Genomic DNA, 18,671 nt, shown 5'->3' with positions numbered 1-18,671 from the left:
ACTGAGAGAATTTCAGTGTCAACTCTTTAGTGGAGTCAGTTGACATTAAGCTAAACTTGGAAAAAGTTTTGTGAACTTTTGAGTCCAAGTGTTTAGCTCAAACTTTGTTCATTTGGATCCATGAGGTCACTGTCACGAATCACATCGAGTAGGAATAGTTAAACTGGAAGCTAAGTCAAAACAAGAACGAAAATTGTCAAAAGGGTATTTTTGTCTTTTGAGACATAGGATGAAATGAATGTCAATAAATTTTTTGACATGGTCATTTGATGACATGCATCACTGGGCCAAAATTAGATTTATTGGGCCTTGTGGATTAATTTCATTTCATAAGAATTTTATTGAAAATTCTTAATGGGCCTTTCTCATGTTGTCATGAACAAATGAAGAAGCTTCTAGAAGCTCATTCTAGAGATATGTTGGGCGCCTACTACCCAAGAGAAAGAGAGAATATTTTGTGCATAAATGTATCAAGATACTTGCCAAAAGAAAAAGAGGAAACAAATTTCCTATGCATGGCAATAGGAATTTCGGCCAAGTGAGTCAAAGGCAAGGCAAGGAACAAAAAAGGAAACAAATCCAAGCCTTCTAGAAGGCTGCCTTGGCCGCCCAAATGAAAGAGGTAATAAGGCTATGTTGCTCATGAATATGTGATATTCTATAGAAGAGGAAATTACCTTATTGAATGCAAAGACCTCTCCTATAAATAGGAGCCTTATTCTCCTCATTTCAATCATCCAAAGTTTTAGAGATTGAGAGGTTCTCTCTCTAGACTTGGCCGCCCCTCTCCTCTCTTTCTCTCTATTCAATTTCGTTTTTATTATTTTGGCACCTAGGTCCTCATTTGACCTAGTGTTTAACTCTGCGACTTCAAGACTCGTTCTTAAGTCGTAGTGTTTAAAAGTGCCCACACACTAATTCCTTTTTATCTTTAGTGATTTAGTGATAGAAACTTTCGTGGTTGCTCGAGTTAACCAGGAAAGGAAGAGAAACGTGCTGCGAGGGAGGCGAACGTTGCAACCTTTTCCGAAAGCTTCTCACCGTTCAAGCTTCTAAGAAGGTTAGTAATCTTTAAATCTTATATTAGTTTTTATTTACATGTGCTTGCTCTTTGTCTAGGTTAGTAAAAACTGTTTTACTTGTAAAATAAATTTTTTTAAAATTCCGCCGCTTACCGAAGCGTTAAACTTTTTCTTAAACCCTGGATCAATTCCAACAAGAGATTGGTCCAAGAATAACTCGGCTTGAGACTAAAATCCAAACAATGCCTAACCCAATCCTATGTGATTTTTAATTGGGTAAGCAACAATATCTTCCCCGAATCAATTACATATTTGAAATGAAAACAAAATATTTCGAGTTCTATTTGCGCGAGAAGGACACATGACTTAAGTGACACGGTATTCTGAACAACTTCTTGCAAAATGTTTAGAACAACTTGCAATGTTTTTTCAAACTAATATTATGCTAACAGAGTCAACTACGAATAAATAACCCCACTTTTTATTAAAATTTATACCTTCACTTTTTACTTATATAAATTTGTACCTTAACATTTAAGAATTCTGCAAATTTATACTTTACCCGTAAGTTTAAAACTGAAGTAATCATGTTATTATTATATTTACTTTTTGATGAGGACATTCCAAACATCTAATGTGAAAAGGTCAATGAACTGATCAACAAATTTGGACGTAATTTTTTTGCATGTGTAGGAACCTCTAGCTTGTAATTTTCATTACTTTATTATTTTATTTTATTATTCGTGTTATGGTTACTTATTTGATGATGTTCCCGATTTTTTACAATACGAGGAAATCGACGCGGGGTGCATAACGGTTTACGTGTTTCCTTTATACGTTTTTTTTTAATATCAATATTCAATATTTAGTGTTTTATCAATTTAATACTTGTTTGTCATAGTTATCTACGCTCAAGGCTAGAAAAAGGGAAGAACAGTCAAGACTATTGTTTTGTAGATCCAGGCTTAAGTTCTCACATTATAAACAACAACGACGATGATTATTTGTCCAAACGAGTCAAGGGTATTGGAAACACGGTACGACAATGCAAAGTGGTCAACTAACTTTGATGCCGTACAATAAAAATGAGCATTGCATCCTTGACTTTTTGTAGAGATAGCGCTATGTTCTTTGACTCGTCGAGAAATAAAATCCCAACTGATTTAACTCGATTGATAAAAAGGTAATATTTCATTTTCTTGAACTATCTTTATTATAAATCATTCTAGTGTTTTTTTTCTTATGGTTTTCGTGTTATATGGTTTTTGTGGATTTCAAGCTCGAGCATCAAGATGCCCAAAGTAACGGTCAATCAACCTACATCAATACTTGCAACACTCCGAGACAATCCGGAAACATGGAATACGGGTATTTTGTGCTATCTTATATGTGTGATATAGTTGTAGAAGGTGTAGGAAAATTATAAACTGAGAAATCCTATACAATGAGGATTTAGAGAGAGTACGAGAAAAATGTGTAACTTACATACAAACGTTTATTGAATGCGATGATTAGTTAGTTTTTTTTTTTTAATTTTGGATTGGTTTTTGATGTTGATACTTGCTTTTGAATATTTTGAAAATATATAAATTTGCTTTTGGATTTGAAGTTTATTTTCAATAACCAGATTTTACAACGGGTTTTAGTACCGTTTAAAACTAAATTCAGGTTCAAAATTCTAGTAAATCTCGCCGCAGCAACTCGTAATTCTTGTCGCGGCATGATTCTATCGCCACGGCGAGAATGTTACCGAGACCAACCACTTTCAAAAAGAAAAATTTGCCACGGCGAAGTTGTTTTCTCGCATCGGCATGATAATAGCGTCGCGACGAGATTTATGCGTCGCCCTAGCGAGATTTCACTGGACGTCACCGCGGGGAGCAAGTTCCACAACGGATAAAATATACATTGTAGAATACCTCGCCGCGGCAAAAAATATACATTGCCGCCGCTAGGATTAACCCAGGAAGCAGAAATAATTTACAGCGGCGATGTATAATTCTTGCTGCGGTGTGCAATTTCTACAATGGGTAAAATATCGGTTGTAGAATACCTCGCCGTAGCTAGAAAGTTTGGAATTTTTGAAACTTATACAGTGGAACCATACCGTTGTAGAAGCTTCTAAACTAGATGCGTAAGCGTTCTAGAAGCCAAGCTTCTACAACGGATATTTAAGCATTGTAGAAGCTTCTACAACGCTGAATTCTACAAGGCTTATTAAGCGTTGTAGAATCATTTTACAACTGTTTTTAAGCTTTGTAAGATACCAGTTTTGTAGTAGTGTATTTTTTTAGAGAAGTTTCTATTCTTTATATATATTATTGTAAGCTCAAATGTATAGACATAAATATATGAAATTGTGCTCTAGAATTTATCAAGAATTTGTGCTCGAAATTCTTGTGGCGTTCGTTCTATTTATTGGTGGGGATTCAATCAGTCCATATTAATTCGAACGTTTTCCGCACGAAAGCTTCGTCTATATCTGAACCTTTTGATAGACAGTCTGTTCTAAACTTGAACTCCAACCAATCCTTCTAGTGAGTTTATATAACTTTTGATATAAATAAACATACAATGCAATATTATAGAGAATGAAGAACGTTTCGTTGAGAGCTTGTCTCGATCTGGTATCTGCAGATCGACCGAGGGAGGAATGAAGTACTTGGTCCTTAGAGCATCCATAGACGACGTGACCATGCTCATAACCTCGATTCTTTCCTTTGATGCTTCCCCAAGGAAGCCCTATCACAATCGGCTTCGAGACTAATGTCAAGTCTGTTGCTGCATCCGAAGAAATTGGATTCGTAGGACTATAGAAATAATGGTCTATAATCACGGGCATAGACTTACCTCCTCCATGGTTCCTCGATATCGTAGGATTCCCCGAAAGGGGGATGGGGAAGACCCGCCGCCGATACATCCACACTAAATTGAAAACTATTGTATGACAGAGACCTTCTAGGCTCAGAATATGAGATTTCAGACCCACCATCGAACACGTGGTCGAAATCCATGATGTCGGAAGCGCCGCAAGGAATGAGAGAGCACAAAGAGGGGGGGGGGGGGGGGGGGGGGGGGGGGGGGGGGGGGCTGGGGGGCAAAAAAGAAAGAATGAAAAAAGAAGGTAGGTTCCTTAAAAGGCCCCCGCCACAAAAAAAAAGAAGAAGGTAAAAAGAAAGAACATTCGAAGAGTCACTAGAAAACCGTCGAGATTTCCTACTCAAAGTATCAACAAATTTTTCTCAAGAACGCTTCACGGTAAACAAAGAATCCTATGAAGTTGGAGGGTGAATGTTATACGATCAAAATTGATCCTTGAAAAATTTAAAAAGGTTTCAAAATATGAGGAATGAAATCGTTCCTCGCCATGCCGTGAAACATTGTACGGCCAAGTTCGGACGGGGCTGGGAGAGGCCTTGCCTACAAGTGAGTAGGACCGAGTAAACCCAGTCAGGCCCCGTGACCTCCATGCGAGGCCCAGCCTATCGAGGCATGCCTCGCAAGCCACAGGCAAGGCCCAGCCCAAGGGGCAGTCCATGCGAGCTCAAAGCAAGGCCCATCTTGTCAAGGGAGGCTTTGCGGGTCGGGAAAAGGCCACGACCACATGTGCTTGCCTAGCAGCCAAGGGCCCCTCCATCCAACAAAAGGGCCACACCCGCATATTGGCGGCCTCTCTCCCTAGTATCGCCACACCTAACGAGGTTCAAAGACCCTGTGCGAGCCCTCTTCGCGAGTCCCCCGCTGGGTACCTTAAAAATTGGGCCACACACGCCCTCAGCCGATATGCCTATAAGTATGGGCTTACTCTTCTCATTCGTTAAGTCATTCATTACCTAAGAAAGCCCATACTCTCTCTCTCTCTCAAACTACTCTAACGCTTACGAGCTAAGATGAAGTTTGCTCCATAATGCCCACATTACACTAATACTAATGTTGAGCGTCAGAGTACGCGAAAAAGGAAAACCTTCCGTGTCCCTCTAGTTTTCGTTCGTTTTCTCTCACAGGGTACAAGAAGAAAACGACTTCCGTTTATTTGCAAAGGTCGCGGATCTCAGGCATTTGACGATACCAGCCTATGTGCAACCTTAGGTTCCGGTCTAAATCATGCTTTATTTAAAAGGATAATTGAAAGTTATATTTTGATTTAGAAAATAAAGTATTTCCTTCCATTTAAATGAAGAATCTACAACCGTTTATGTAGTTTTAAATTTAAACACTATTTTAATGCTCATGTCCATACTATTCACGTTTTTTTTCCTTCTAATTTTCTAGTATATAATATTTTATTTAGTTTTCATAAGATTTTTTTGTCGACGGCTTATTTCTTTAAATATGATATACAAAATCTATGTGATATGTGTCTCTTTGCGTCGTATTATTAGACGACAAAAATTATTCATTATTTAAAATAGGGTACAAAATTATAATTATTTTTTAATATGATGATTCGAATAAGAATATATATATATATATATATATATAGAGAGAGAGAGAGAGAGAGAGAGAGAGAGAGAGAGATTTAATACAAAAAATGGAGATGTAAATTAGTTATTTTAATATTGATTAATTGCATTTTTTTATTCCATTATTTTGAAAATGTGGGTTATAAGGATATAATAGTCTTTAACAACTCGTTATTTTTATGGATGGCGAGACTTGGGAAATCTCCTATCCAGGCTGGCTTACTTCTACGGTTATAATATGTATTACTTAATATCGCGTGATGATATATGACATAGAAAGTAGGGCCTATACGTATATGCATATCTTTTCTGATCACAACTGTCACGTAAGGTCGAGATGGAAATGCTGGAATGAAAACAAAGAAGTAGGTGGGGATAGTCTATATAATTGTATGTTTGGTTAGGTAAGTTTTTAACCATGTTTAAAATGTCGATAAAACTTCTAGAAAGAGGAATATTCTCAATAATACTTTCGGTTTAGCTTGGTATTCTTTTTTTCACGGTATGAGAATTTAAGAAAAAAAAAAAATAGACTAGTTTTCCAAATTATGAAAATACTCGTTATACCTGCATCATGTTTAAAATGTCCATAAATCATATAGAAACATGAATATTCTCAATAATCTGTTCGGTGTAGGTTGACATTTTATTTTTCATGGCATGAGAATTTTAAAAAATAGTGACTAGTTTATCAAAATTGTGACAATAATTTTATAAAAATAACTTCCAACTATTGAAATAGTAGTTTACATTTATTGAAACTGTTTAATTTTTTACATAAACAATGAAGTGAATGTAACCATTCAGAGATCGAACACACAGCCTGAGTACTCTAAAAAGCCTAGCAAATCAGTATACAGAAGGTTTAGTTTTTATCAAGTCGATATTTCTTCGCTACTTGAGAGGGCAGATAAAATAAGGCATAATCTTGGGCACATGAAACAGAAGAATAAAAATAAAATTTTCTTCCGACACTACTCACGAAAATGGAAATTTCGTTGTGATGGTTAACGAAATTGGATATTTCGGTACTCTTTATCCATAAAAAAATTATATTTTTTAAAGTTATTTTTTTGGATAATAGGATATATTTTAGTTTTTGTTAAAGAAATTTAATTAATTGGACTTAATAATTGAATTAATATCAAGATTAGACCTTAATTTTGATAAATATCCGAAAATGAACTTTTGTAGCACACTACTACAAATACAGTTTTCCGGTGCGGATGACTTTTGGGTGCGACTTTTCGCACCCAATACTTTCTCCAAAATATTAGGTGCGACTAAGTCGCACCTAAATGATCTAAATTTATCCGCGGCCAAACTTCCCCCCTTTTTTTTACAAATGTCATTGGGTGCGACTTTGTCGCACCCGAAAGCACTGACACAAGTCATTGGGTGCGACAAAGTCGCACCCAAATTCAAATGTCTATATAAATTAAGCAGCAGCTCGGTTTTCATTCTATCCGATCCAAACACCCAAAAAAAACTTACTCTCTCTCCGATTTCTCTCCTGCAGTTTCTCCGACCCCCGTCGCCGCCACCACTCCGACCGCCACCACTACCACTCTCTCTCAGCCTCCGACCGCCACCACTACGCTCTCTCTCTCAGCCTCCGACCGCCACGACTACCCTCTCTCTCTCAGCCTCCGAGACGCCGCCGCCGTGAGCCACCGAAACGTCGTGAGCCACCGAGACGCCGCCACCACTACGCTCTCTCTCTCAGCCTCCGACCGCCACCACTACGCTCTCTCTCTCAGCCTCCGACCGCCACCACTACCCTCTCACTCTCAGCTTCCGAGACGCCGCCGCCGTGAGCCACCGAGACGCCGGACCAAGAGGAGATCGCCGGGAAAATCAATCAAGGTAAAATTGATTTTTTGATTCTGAGGCTTTGTGATTAAATTCTGAGATTAAATTGATGATTTTTTGATTCGTTTTTTTGATTTGTGACCAGCCGCCCCTCCACGACCAGCACCGAGCCGGCCAGCCCCGCTGCAGCCCCTCCGACGACCAGCCCCTCCATGACCAGCACCGAGCCTCCGCTGCAGCCCCTCCGTGCGACCAGCCCCTCCGACGACCGGTATTTTTCATAATTTTATTAGTATTTTGATTAGAAGTTTAGTTTATAATTAGTTAGTTAGTTTATAATTGATTTGTAATGAATTAGTTAGTTAGTTGAAATTAGTTTATAATTGATTTGTAATTAATTTATTAATTTAAATTTGTTCTAATTAGTTTTAGGTTGTTTAGTTTAATATTTACATGTTTAGGTTGTTTAGTTTTGATTAGTTTAGGTCAATTGAAATTGTCAAATTGAAAGTGTAACTAGTTTAATAATATGTTTAGGTTGTTTAGTTTTGATTAGTTTAGGTTAATTGAAATTGTCAAATTGAAATTGTAATTAGTTTAATAATATGTTTAGGTTTAGTTTTGATTAGTTTAGGTTAATTGAAATTGTCAAATTGAAATTGTAATTAGTTTAATGATATGTGTTAAATTGTTAATCATGAAATTAAAATTAGTTATGTTATTGTATAATTTAGTTTTATTTCACACATTTTTTTTATAAATGAGTTGAGATTATTGTATTTTTGTTGTAAACGAGCCACAGAGGTTCTGTTTAGGGTTTAGTTGATTATTAGGATAGTTTTGGATGATTTGTATATTTTTTTAAATGAGTTTGCAGGTTTTTGGTTTGTTAGTATTATAGGGGAAACTCTGCCGAAATTTAGATTGAGTTTCCAGTCTATTATTCTCAAAACCCTAATTTTTTCAATTCGACTTCAAATAATATAAAATTCATAATCTCATCTTCATTCATTGATCTTCGTCACGTAGCAATAAGTAATCGACTTCATTCGTCTTCGTCATTTAGCAACAACTCTTAATAATTGTTCTTTTTCCCTTTCGTTTAGCGAAATCAATGTCCAATCCAAGTAGAGATTGGATCACCGAGAACAATCGGTTGTCCTTGCAGTATAAAATCGGAGTTAATGAATTTATCCGCGCTGCAAGAAGATTTCCGAACGATAATTACGAATATCGATGTCCTTGCAAGCCTTGCAACAACGTGAGATGGCACGACATTGGGGTTGTAAGGCATCATCTGCTAAATAAAGGGTTTACCCCGGGCTACACAGAATGGTATCATCATGGCGAGGTCGTGCGTTCCGTCGGTCATCTTGAAGAAGTCCCCATCGGAGAAACAGCCTAGAGAGGAGTAGGAGGAATACATGCTGCTGTGGAGGATATAAGAGATCACGAGGATTTCGATGGTGTTACGGAGCCGGCTCCGAGCAATGTGCGTGCGGAGGAGCAAGTGGAAGACTTGTTCGCTGAGTTGGAAGCGGAATTGTACCCGGGATGCAAGGAGTTTTCGTCGTTGTCATTCTTGGTTCAGTTGATGCACCTTAAAGTCACAAACCATTGGACGAACAAGTCGTTCACAGAACTGCTGCAGCTTTTGAGGAAGTCTCATCCAACTGGTAATCGAATACCGGAGAAGCACTACGAGGCAAAAGCAAAGCTGAAGAAGTTTCGGCATGGGATACGAGATGATCGACGCGTGCATTAGTGACTGTGTCCTATTCCGAAAACATCTCGCGAACGTCGACGTGTGCCCGATATGTAACGAGAGTAGATGGAAGCCAACTGGTAAGAAGATACCGCAAAAGATATTGCGATATTTTCCCTTGAAAGATCGATTGAAGCGACTGTACGCATCTCGACACACGGCGCTTCATATGCAGTGGCACGAAAGAGATCGCGTAAGGGAAGGTGGCGTTCTACAACATCCTGCGGATGGTACAGCGTGGAAGAATTTGGACGAGAGATACCCAGGTTTTGCTGCAGAGCCTCGGAACGTGCGGCTTGGGCTAGCTGCGGATGGATTCAACCCGTTTGGGGATATGAACCTATCATACAGCATGTGGCCTGTAGTATTTACGGCGTACAACTTGCCGCCTTGGTTGTGCATGAAGAAAGAGTACTTGATGCTCATGCTTCTGATCCCGGGGCCTCATTCACCAGGAAAAGATATGGACATTTTTTTGCAGCCTATGGTTGAAGAGCTGAAAGAACTGTGGGAGAATGGAGTCCGCGTTCGTGAGGAGCCAAAGATGAAGTGTTTCGGTTGCGTGCCGTGTTACTTTGGACGATAAACGATATTCCGGCTAGATCGTATTTATCGGGATGGAGCGGCCAGGGGTATCTCGCTTGCCCTACGTGCAACTTTGACACGCCGTCCCTAAAAGTCAGAAACAAGATCGTCTATTACGACCATCGTCGGTTCTTAAAAAGGCATCACCGATTGAGGAAAAGCAACGATCACTACAAAGATAAGCACGAGAAACGAAATAAACCCGAGAAGTTGACTTCGCAAGACATACTCGCTCAGTTGGCTGGTGTTTCTTGCACGACTATTGGCAAACACGCTGCCTCTGTAGGCAAAAAACGAAAGCGAGCTGAGTGCGAACTGAATTGGACCAAGAAAAGCATCTTTTACGAGTTGCCGTACTGGTCTGAGTCGCAGTTGAAACACAACATGGACGTGATGCACGTAGAGAAGAACGTGTGTGAGAATCTTCTCGGGACGATGCTCAGCTTGGAAAAGAAGAACTATGACACCGAGAAGGCGAGGCTTGACTTGATGGACTTGGGCATCAAGACCGCTTTGCACTTGGAACCAAATGGGGGTGGGTATTACAAACCGCGAGCGTCGTACGTTTTGACCCTTAAGCAGAGACAGCGATTTACAGAGTACTTAAAATCTGTCAAATTTCCCGATGGTCTCGCTGGGAATTTAAAAAAAATGTGACAATTGATGGGAAGCTCACAGGTTTGAAGTCACATGATTGCCATGTGATCTTGCAAAGATTGTTGGCTAATGGTATTCGTCCTTTTGTGCCACAACCAATACATGATACGATCACTGAGCTTTGCAACTTTTTCAAGTTGATAAGTTAGAGAACATTAAGAGTCGAAGGTCTTGAAAGAGCACAAGAGTCTATCGTCGAGATCTTATGTAAGCTTGAGATGATATTTCCACCTGCTTTTTTCACGATCATGGTTCACGTGGCGATGCATCTACCAGAGGAAGCGTTGCACGACGGCCCGGTGCATATGCGGTGGATGTACCCTTTTGAGAGATACCTTGGGACGTTAAAACATTTTGTCAAAAATAGAGCTAGACCAGAAGGCTCTATTGCAGAAGCTTATGTTGTAGAAGAAGCTCTAACGTTCATTGCAAGGTATGTTGAAGATAAGAAAGTAGTTGATGAAGTTCATGTTGTCAATGGTGCCCACAAGAAGAGTTGTAGTCTTTATTTTGTACATTTGATGTAATAAAGTCTCATGAAGACTCTTGCTTGTAATTGCCTATCTATTCATTAATAAAGTTGAAACGTTCATTCAATCTTTCTTTGTTTGAAGCTTTATGATAAAACCATAGTCTTTTAGTCCATAAACAAACTTAACAACTTACGAAGAGACAAATGTAGATTTGCATGAACAAACTCTTCGTAGTTTGCTTAAAACGATATATTCGCAATCTTAGGGTCAAAGGACTATTGACCTCAGTATGATTGTTAGAAGAATCTATGATGTCTGGTTATGAGACATTGAGAGTTGGGGACTCTATAGTTCTTCTAGGTATCTTCCGAAGGTACTGAATTGACCAGTGCACTTCTAGAGACAATATAAGAACAAACCGTTTAACCTCTTATGTCTCGAAGTCACTATGTATGAATTGCATCATGCTTACCTTAATCCTGAAATGAGACATGCCATTTCACACCTTAGTATTCTCATTTGAGAAAGTCAAAGTTCGGACTCACTATGTGATTCCGAACAAGGCCTATTGGTGAAGTACTAAGTTGTGAGTCTGTCATGAGTAACTTTGTGAAGTTCTCATAGATATGGAATTCATGTACAAGATTGCTGAAATGCAATGTATGTCACCTCATGCTTTGTTCCTTGGAGTGTGAATAAATGAACTGGCCAGTGTCCAAATTGAGTCCTGACTCTTTTGGATGAAACAATGTGACTTGTTAGCTCCTCGTCAATACATTGTTTCTAACTTATTCACAAGCGACAAAGGAGTTGAGGAAATAACAGCTAGAAGGGTAAAATGGCAATTTAGTAAATCCCGACTAGCTGATGACATTCATGAAGGGTAAACATAGATAATATTCAGTGGATCCGCTCATTATAATTAGGTGAATTCTTGAGTAGAAAATAAATTCATTTGAACCGAGAGATTTTCAGTGTCAACTCTTTAGTGGAGTCAGTTGGCATTAAGCTAAACTTGGAAAATGTTTGTGAACTTTTGAGTCCAAGTGTTTAGCTCAAGCTTTGTTCATTTGGGTCCATGAGGTCACTGTCACGAATCACATCGAGTAGGAATAGTTAAACTGAAAGCTAAGTCAAAACAAGAACGAGACAGTTTTACGAAAATTGTTAAAAGGGTATTTTTGTCTTTTTTGACATAGGACGAAAAAAATGTCAATAAATTTTTTTGACATTGTCATATGATGACAAATGAAATAAATATTACTCAGCCATATTAGTGTAATTGGGCCTTGAGGATTAATTTCATTTCATAGAATTTTACTTGAAAATTCTTAATGGGCTTTTCTTATGTTGTCATGAACAAATGAAGAAACATCTAGAAGCTCCTTCTAGAGGCTCAAATTTCGTCCAACCCAAGGAAAATAAGGCTGAATTTCGTTCGTGCCATAGTGGGAAAGAGAGTTTATTTTGTGCATTGATGTATGAAGATACTTGCCAAAAGAAAAAGGGGAAACAAATTTCCTTAAGAAGGAAAGTGCATTTTCGGCCAACTAAGATGAAATCAAATGAGGAAACAAATCCTAAGCCTTCATGAGGCATGTTGGACGTGCAAGGCAATAGGAAAAGAGGAAACTACCTTTTGAAGGTAATCCTCCTCCTATACATAGGAGCCTCATTCCTCACATTTCATTCATCCAAGTTTAAGAGATTTGAGAGACTCTCTCTCTAGAACTTGGCCGAAAATCCTCTCTCTCTCTCTAGTTTATTTTCGATTATTTCTTGTCTTGGCACCTAGGTCCTCACTCGACCTAGTGTTTAGCTCTGCGACTTCGAGACTCGTTCTTAAGTCGTAGTGTTTAAAAGTGCCCACTCACTGATTCCTTCTTTTCGAGTGATTTAGTGATAGAAACTTTCGTGGTTGCTCGAGGTGCCGAGGAAAGAAAGAGAGACGTGCTGCGAGGGGAGACGAGCGTTGCAACTTTCCAAAAGCTTCTACAAGGTTCAAGCTTCAAGAAAGGTTAGTAAACTTCATAACTCATATTGGTTTTTAATTACATGTACTTGCACTTGTCTAGGTTAGTAAAAACTGTTTTACTTGTAAAAGAAAATTTTTAAAATTCCGCCGCTTAACGAAGCGTTAATTATTTTCTCAAACCCTAGATCAATTCCAACAGTTCAAGTGCGAGATCTCTCCGTTTTTCGATCCGAGATGTGTGTGCCTTATGGGATGATGAACGCGATAGTATTAGACGATGAACAAAGAGAAAAAGCGGAGTGGTACATCTATACCAACTGTCCTGAAGTGGATCCGTATTTGGTGTAAGTAATCGATCCACTTGCTTCTCTAAGATATTTCATTGTTGTATTTTGTTTAAGCAATGTTTTAAACAACAGCGAGCATTTGGATTTCCTGAACGAATCTGGAGTTCGCGATATTGAAGCGGAGCATAGAAAGGGATTCAAAGATTGGTTTGCGAACAAGGTAATAACACAATAACCCGTTTTTTTTATAAACACACAAGTGCTAACCAATACTTTGTTTCGTAATAACCAGATTTTTGAAATGAAAGCTAGTGGCTTTGACGTGTCTGACGAGATCTACTCGCTTTCTATCGGTTCCCTTCAAGTCGCTTATCAATATCCATGCTGCTTTGTTAACGGCGTGAAGTTCATTACTCATCGTCGCGATAATCAACGAGTCACTCAAAATAGCGGTGTATGTGTGCCTGTGGATGATTTCACTTACTACGGTCGGATGGAAGACGTCTTGGTGCTGAATTATAGGTATGGCTGTCGTGTTGTATTATTCAAATGTATATGGTACGGTGACAAGCACGATTCTCGGCGACTAGTTCACAACGATAAGACTACTGGAGAAACGAGTGCTTTTACCGCGAAACAGTGGTTTACAGAGGAGCCGTACATACTCGCAATTCAGGAGAAACAAGTCTTTTACATCAAAGATCTTGTTTTAGGTGGTAACTAGGAAATCGTTCAGGAATGCAATCATCGAGGGATTTGGGACGTTCCTGAAGTCGACCCCACCACCTCAGCCTCGATTCCGTTGACAATAGAATTGTCAAACATCATCGACATGAAATCGAAGATGTTGAGCTAGTAAATATCGTTGACGATGGTGAGGAAGACGATGATGATCATGAGGAATGCATCGTTTTTGAGGGAGAAGATGTTGATGTTGATGTAGGTAGTGATGACGATGAATGAGAACTATCTATGTAACCACGGTTTTCCTCCGCCATATGTGAGGTTTTATAATATATCCGTGGTGTCACCCACATTTTTGTATGATGTTGTTCCCTTTTGTTTTGTGATGTATGTTCACAAATGTTGTTTTATTTTATACGATGTCAATTTACAAATGTTGTTTTCATTTTATAGGATGTCGACTGCTTCAGGTTCTGGTGGAGATTCCCCACAGAGACCAGATTCTCAAGGTCCGCCACAGGAACCTGATTCCCAAGGTCCTAAGAAATCAAGGGGACCAACAACCGGCTCGACGTCGGCGCGAGCAACACAGGGTGTACCTAGTGCGAAGGTGGTCAAGTGGGACCCAATAAACCAAACATTCTATCAAGAGATAAGGAAAGAAAATAAAAAGGTTGGACAATTTAACAACCGCCTCGGTGCTTTGGTGAAAGCACATATCCCGCCTACGACTCGTGATTGGAGTGAAGTGACGCCCCAGACATTGGCTTCTATTTTGAGCGCACTTCATTCCGAGTTCAGATTTGTGTACACGGATCCTGACACCGGCGAGGATCTGCCTGCGGATTGCTTTCAGAATACGATTGATCAGGCTATCATTCGGAATGCCAAGATCAGGCGACGCAACCAGAAGTCCAAGCTATCAGAGAAGTTCAGGTTGGAGTTTTGTGGGAGCAAAGAAAACGCTAAGGCGGAAACACCACCGGGATATAAGAAAGAGGATTGGGAGGCGGTGGTAGACGAGTTCGCAACTGACGATTGGAAGGTACGTAATGTATGATTGTAATAAATCATAATATCTTTATCAGATTGAATAATGACAAAATTAATTATTTGCAGAAAAAGTCTAATCGCAACAAGGAGAATTCAAAGAAGAAGAAGACGAGGTCGACTCAAGGATCTCTTTCTTTCTTGGCTCATCGTCATTTGAACGTAAGTTATTCTAATTTTGAAATACTTAATTTGAAATAAATTCAATACTTAAATTTTCATAACAATTGCAGAGTAAGGATGATGGGACTTTAGGCTCCGCGTTAACGACGTGGGAGCAAAAACACCATAATAGAAAAGGTGAATGGACGACAGATTGGGCGAGACGAGCACATGTAAGTCATATGTGATAATTACAATTACGTTACTTACATAATAATTAATTTTTAATAATTTTTCTTATGTGTAAAGGCGCAGATAGTTACTCTACTGGCGGATCTTCAGCGACAAGCAGAAGAGCAAGGCGTAGTCTTTAACCAGGACGACGCAGAGGAGCACGCGATGCTAGAAATTCTCGGGAACCCTCAAGATTGGTACGTTGGAATAGGTCCAGCGGTCCCGAGATCATCTTGGGCTATTGCTCAGGCTCAGGACGAAAGCTCGTCGTCAGGCTCAGGCTCGTCGCGGCGCTGCGTTCCAGAGGTTGGCGAGCTCCAAGCTCAGGTGGCGGCACAACAACTCGCTATGGATGAGATGAGGCGAGCCCAACAACATCAGATGGAGGAGATGCAGCGACAACTGTTCGCGTTCACGCATCAATTTTCGCCCTTGCCTCACATGTCGTCCGGCACGATGCCACAGATGCCTCAGATGTTGCCCGGCATGTTGCCACGGATGCCTCAGACGACGCCGTCGCCTCAAATGCACCTGTCGCCTCAGACAACGCCGCCATCAGTTTCAATGGCAGATGCTTAGACGACGCCGCCAGCTTCAGCAGATTACCAGGGAGAGCGTACGAGCGGGAGTGGACGAGGAGGTAGCAGCAGTTCCGGAGGAAGATTTGGCGGAAGAGGGAGTAAAACATTCAAGGAGTGGTTTACAAACCGAGGAAAAGGAAAGGGAAAAGAATGAATATTTTTTTTAATTATTTGTCGTACATTATAATAATTATTGTAATCGAACAACAAATGTTTAGTTTTTATTATTATTATGAATATTAATTAATGAATTTTCTAATTAATAAACTATTTAGTCAGTATTATTTGATTATAATCATAGAATTTATAAGCATAATAAACAAAAAAAAAAAATTAAAAAAAAACTATCGGGTGCGACTATCCGCACCCGAAAATTGAGCGGGTAGACCTTAAGGTGCGACTAGTCGCACCCAAAGGTCAACATTCCCCGCCACATAATGGCGGGTAGGCTATTGGGTTCGACTAGTCGCACCCAAAATTTGGCGGGTAGGCCAACGGGTGCGACTAGTCGCACCCAAAAATTTGGCGGGTAGGCCAATGGGTGCGACTAGTCGCACCCAATGGCCTTCCCGCAGACTTTTTCGCACATCTTTTCTGACTTATGGGTGCGAATTTGGGTGCGGAAAACCGCACCTAAAAGTCGCACCTAAAAGTCATGACCATCGGGTGCGACTTTTCGAACCCATCACCTTTAGGTGCGAACTTTCGGGTGCGACAAAGTCGCACGTAAAGTCGCACCTAAAGGTATCATTGGGTGCGACTTTTGACTTTTAGGTGCGAAAAAAGTCGCACCCAATGATGTTTTTTTGTACTAGTGGCATAATCGGACAAAAATTCCCCTGTGAACAAATATTTGAACTCACTTCCCTCTCTCTCTCTCTCTCTCTCTCTCTCTCTCTCTCTATTTCACTCGAAAACTATTTAAAAAAAAAGCATTCCTACGATCTTGTATGACGGCATACAATATTGTACGAGCCGGTATGATATAGTACGACAGAGGACGATGGCGTACGATGGAGATGCTTCAAACTCCGGACGCGGTGGAACTCATAAATCCCGAGCTCAAAAATCATCTAAAAATGTAAGTTTTCAACTAATTTCATTGTTAAATGTCATTGAATATAGTTAGAATAGGGTTTAGGACTTAGTCTTAATATTATTTTAGTTGATTTGAGGTGATTTGGATTGGATTTAGAAAGTTAGGGTTTAAATTTAAGTGTGAAATACGATGAGAACCATGCATCGTATGATGTCGTACGATGATGTACGATGAAATTTGTTACCGGTCCGTCTCGGTCCGGTAGATCGACGAGGGCCACGCTGGCGGCCGTCCTAAGCCCGGCGCTCGTCCGGGGCCGGCGCTCGCCATGGCCGGCTCTCCAAGGCCGGCTCTCCATGGCCGGCTCTCCATGGCCGGCTCTCCAAGGCCGGCTCTCCAGGGCCGGCGCTCCATGGCCGGCGCTCCAAGGCCGGCTCTCCAGGGCCGGCGCTCCAAGGCCGGCTCTCCATGGCCGGTGCTCCAAGGCCGGCTCTCCAAGGCCGGTGCTCCAAGGCCGGCGCTCCAAGGCCGGTGCTCCAAGGCCGGCGCTCCAAGGCCGGCTCTCCATGGCCGGCGCTCCAAGGCCGGCTCTCCAGGGCCGGCGCTCCAAGGCCGGCGCTCCAAGGCCGGCTCTCCATGGCCGGCGCTCCAAGGCCGGCTCTCCAAGGCCGGCGCTCCAAGGCCGGCTCTCCAAGGCCGGCGCTCGGCCGAGGGATTCCCCAAACCCTCTCTGGCCGCCTATAAATATGAGGGTCTCTCCCTTGACCCAACTGATCCAAATTTGGGTACTGAAACGCTGTCGAACTCGTACCTCGCTCGTTTCTCTCAAGTCTCGACCTCTAAACACTAAACTCTCTACAAACCACCTATATCCTACTAATGTTGAGCGTCAGAGAGGTAAACAGGGGCAACCCCTCTGTTTTCCCTTTGTAGTTCACACCTTTCCTGCTTGCTTTTCAGGTGCCTGGACGAGATAGATACCACAGACAGCTAAGGGACGACTTGGGATACCAAGTCCGACACGCTCGAGTCGAGACGAGACCACTTGGTCCGGCCTTGGGTCTAACCGTCTGCGACTCCTAAATCGTTGTCCGAAAAACTGCGACAACATTTTGGCGCTAGAAGGAGGGGATCTCTCGACCTTGACGACACATTCCCTCTACTAGTTTTCTCCCTTTGTTCTCATGACTCTCGAGAGATGAGTCACATTCCCACCACCTCCGCGGGTACCCGAGCGACGAGCTCGAGGTACGGCCTTCGACGCCTCGCACATCGTCTTGAAGGGCAACCTCGCGATAGCGAGAGCCAGCCCCAAGACCCGATGAATGACCCCGAGGCCGAGCTCCGAGAGGACACGGCCCGGCGGCTTGCGGAGCTCCTCGACCGCCCCGGCGTCGACGGTACGCTCATAGCCGATCTCCTCGGCTATGACATTGAAGATAGGTCCGCCCAAGACGACTCCGACCCCGAATATGTGGGGGAGTCGAGGACCAATGAGGCAACGCCCAGCCTTGCCCCTTCGCGGCCCGAGAGGTCTAACAATGCTTTGGCCGGGCCGTCGCACCTGGCACGGCATCAGGCACGGTCACATTCCCGGGGACTCGCCCCCTCGGTTTCAAGAGGCGGCCGTACACGGCCCCTCGCCGAGGAGAGAGCGACTCTGGTAGATGATGGGGCCGATAGCCGAAGCGCCCGCCGGACGGTCCGACCAAGGGCGACCTCGCCTCATCCCGCGCCAAGCGTGGACCTTAGAGAGCGCTTGACGGCGCAGAGAAACTCCCGAGGGGAGGATCTCCGCCAAAGGCTAAACTCTCGAAGGGACGCGCTCCTCGCTGCAACTCTCGGCCGGCCTCAGGCCAATGTCATGGACCAAGCGTCCAACGAACGCCAACCAGTGACTCCCGTGGCCCCGACGGTCGGCCCCGCTAACGGGCTTGACATG

At 41.8% G+C, this 18,671-nt stretch overlaps 1 long non-coding RNA gene across 1 annotated transcript; it reads left to right on the top strand.

The window, feature by feature from the left end:
- Positions 1-14,594: 14,594 nt before the first annotated feature.
- LOC149408132 (uncharacterized) lies at positions 14,595-15,097 on the top strand. Its single transcript, XR_016296481.1, has 3 exons — positions 14,595-14,768; positions 14,843-14,935; positions 15,007-15,097. It is a non-coding gene; the product is annotated as an uncharacterized LOC149408132 (long non-coding RNA).
- The last annotated feature ends 3,574 nt before the right edge of the window (positions 15,098-18,671 follow it).

Source organism: Urtica dioica, chromosome 1 (assembly GCF_054948205.1).
Source record: "Urtica dioica subsp. dioica isolate 48M chromosome 1, U.dioica_male_clone48M_v1_H2, whole genome shotgun sequence".
NCBI classification, from domain to species: Eukaryota; Viridiplantae; Streptophyta; class Magnoliopsida; order Rosales; family Urticaceae; genus Urtica; species Urtica dioica.
The sequence above is the reverse complement of the archived record's forward strand: the minus strand, read 5'-3'. Positions and strand labels throughout refer to the sequence as shown.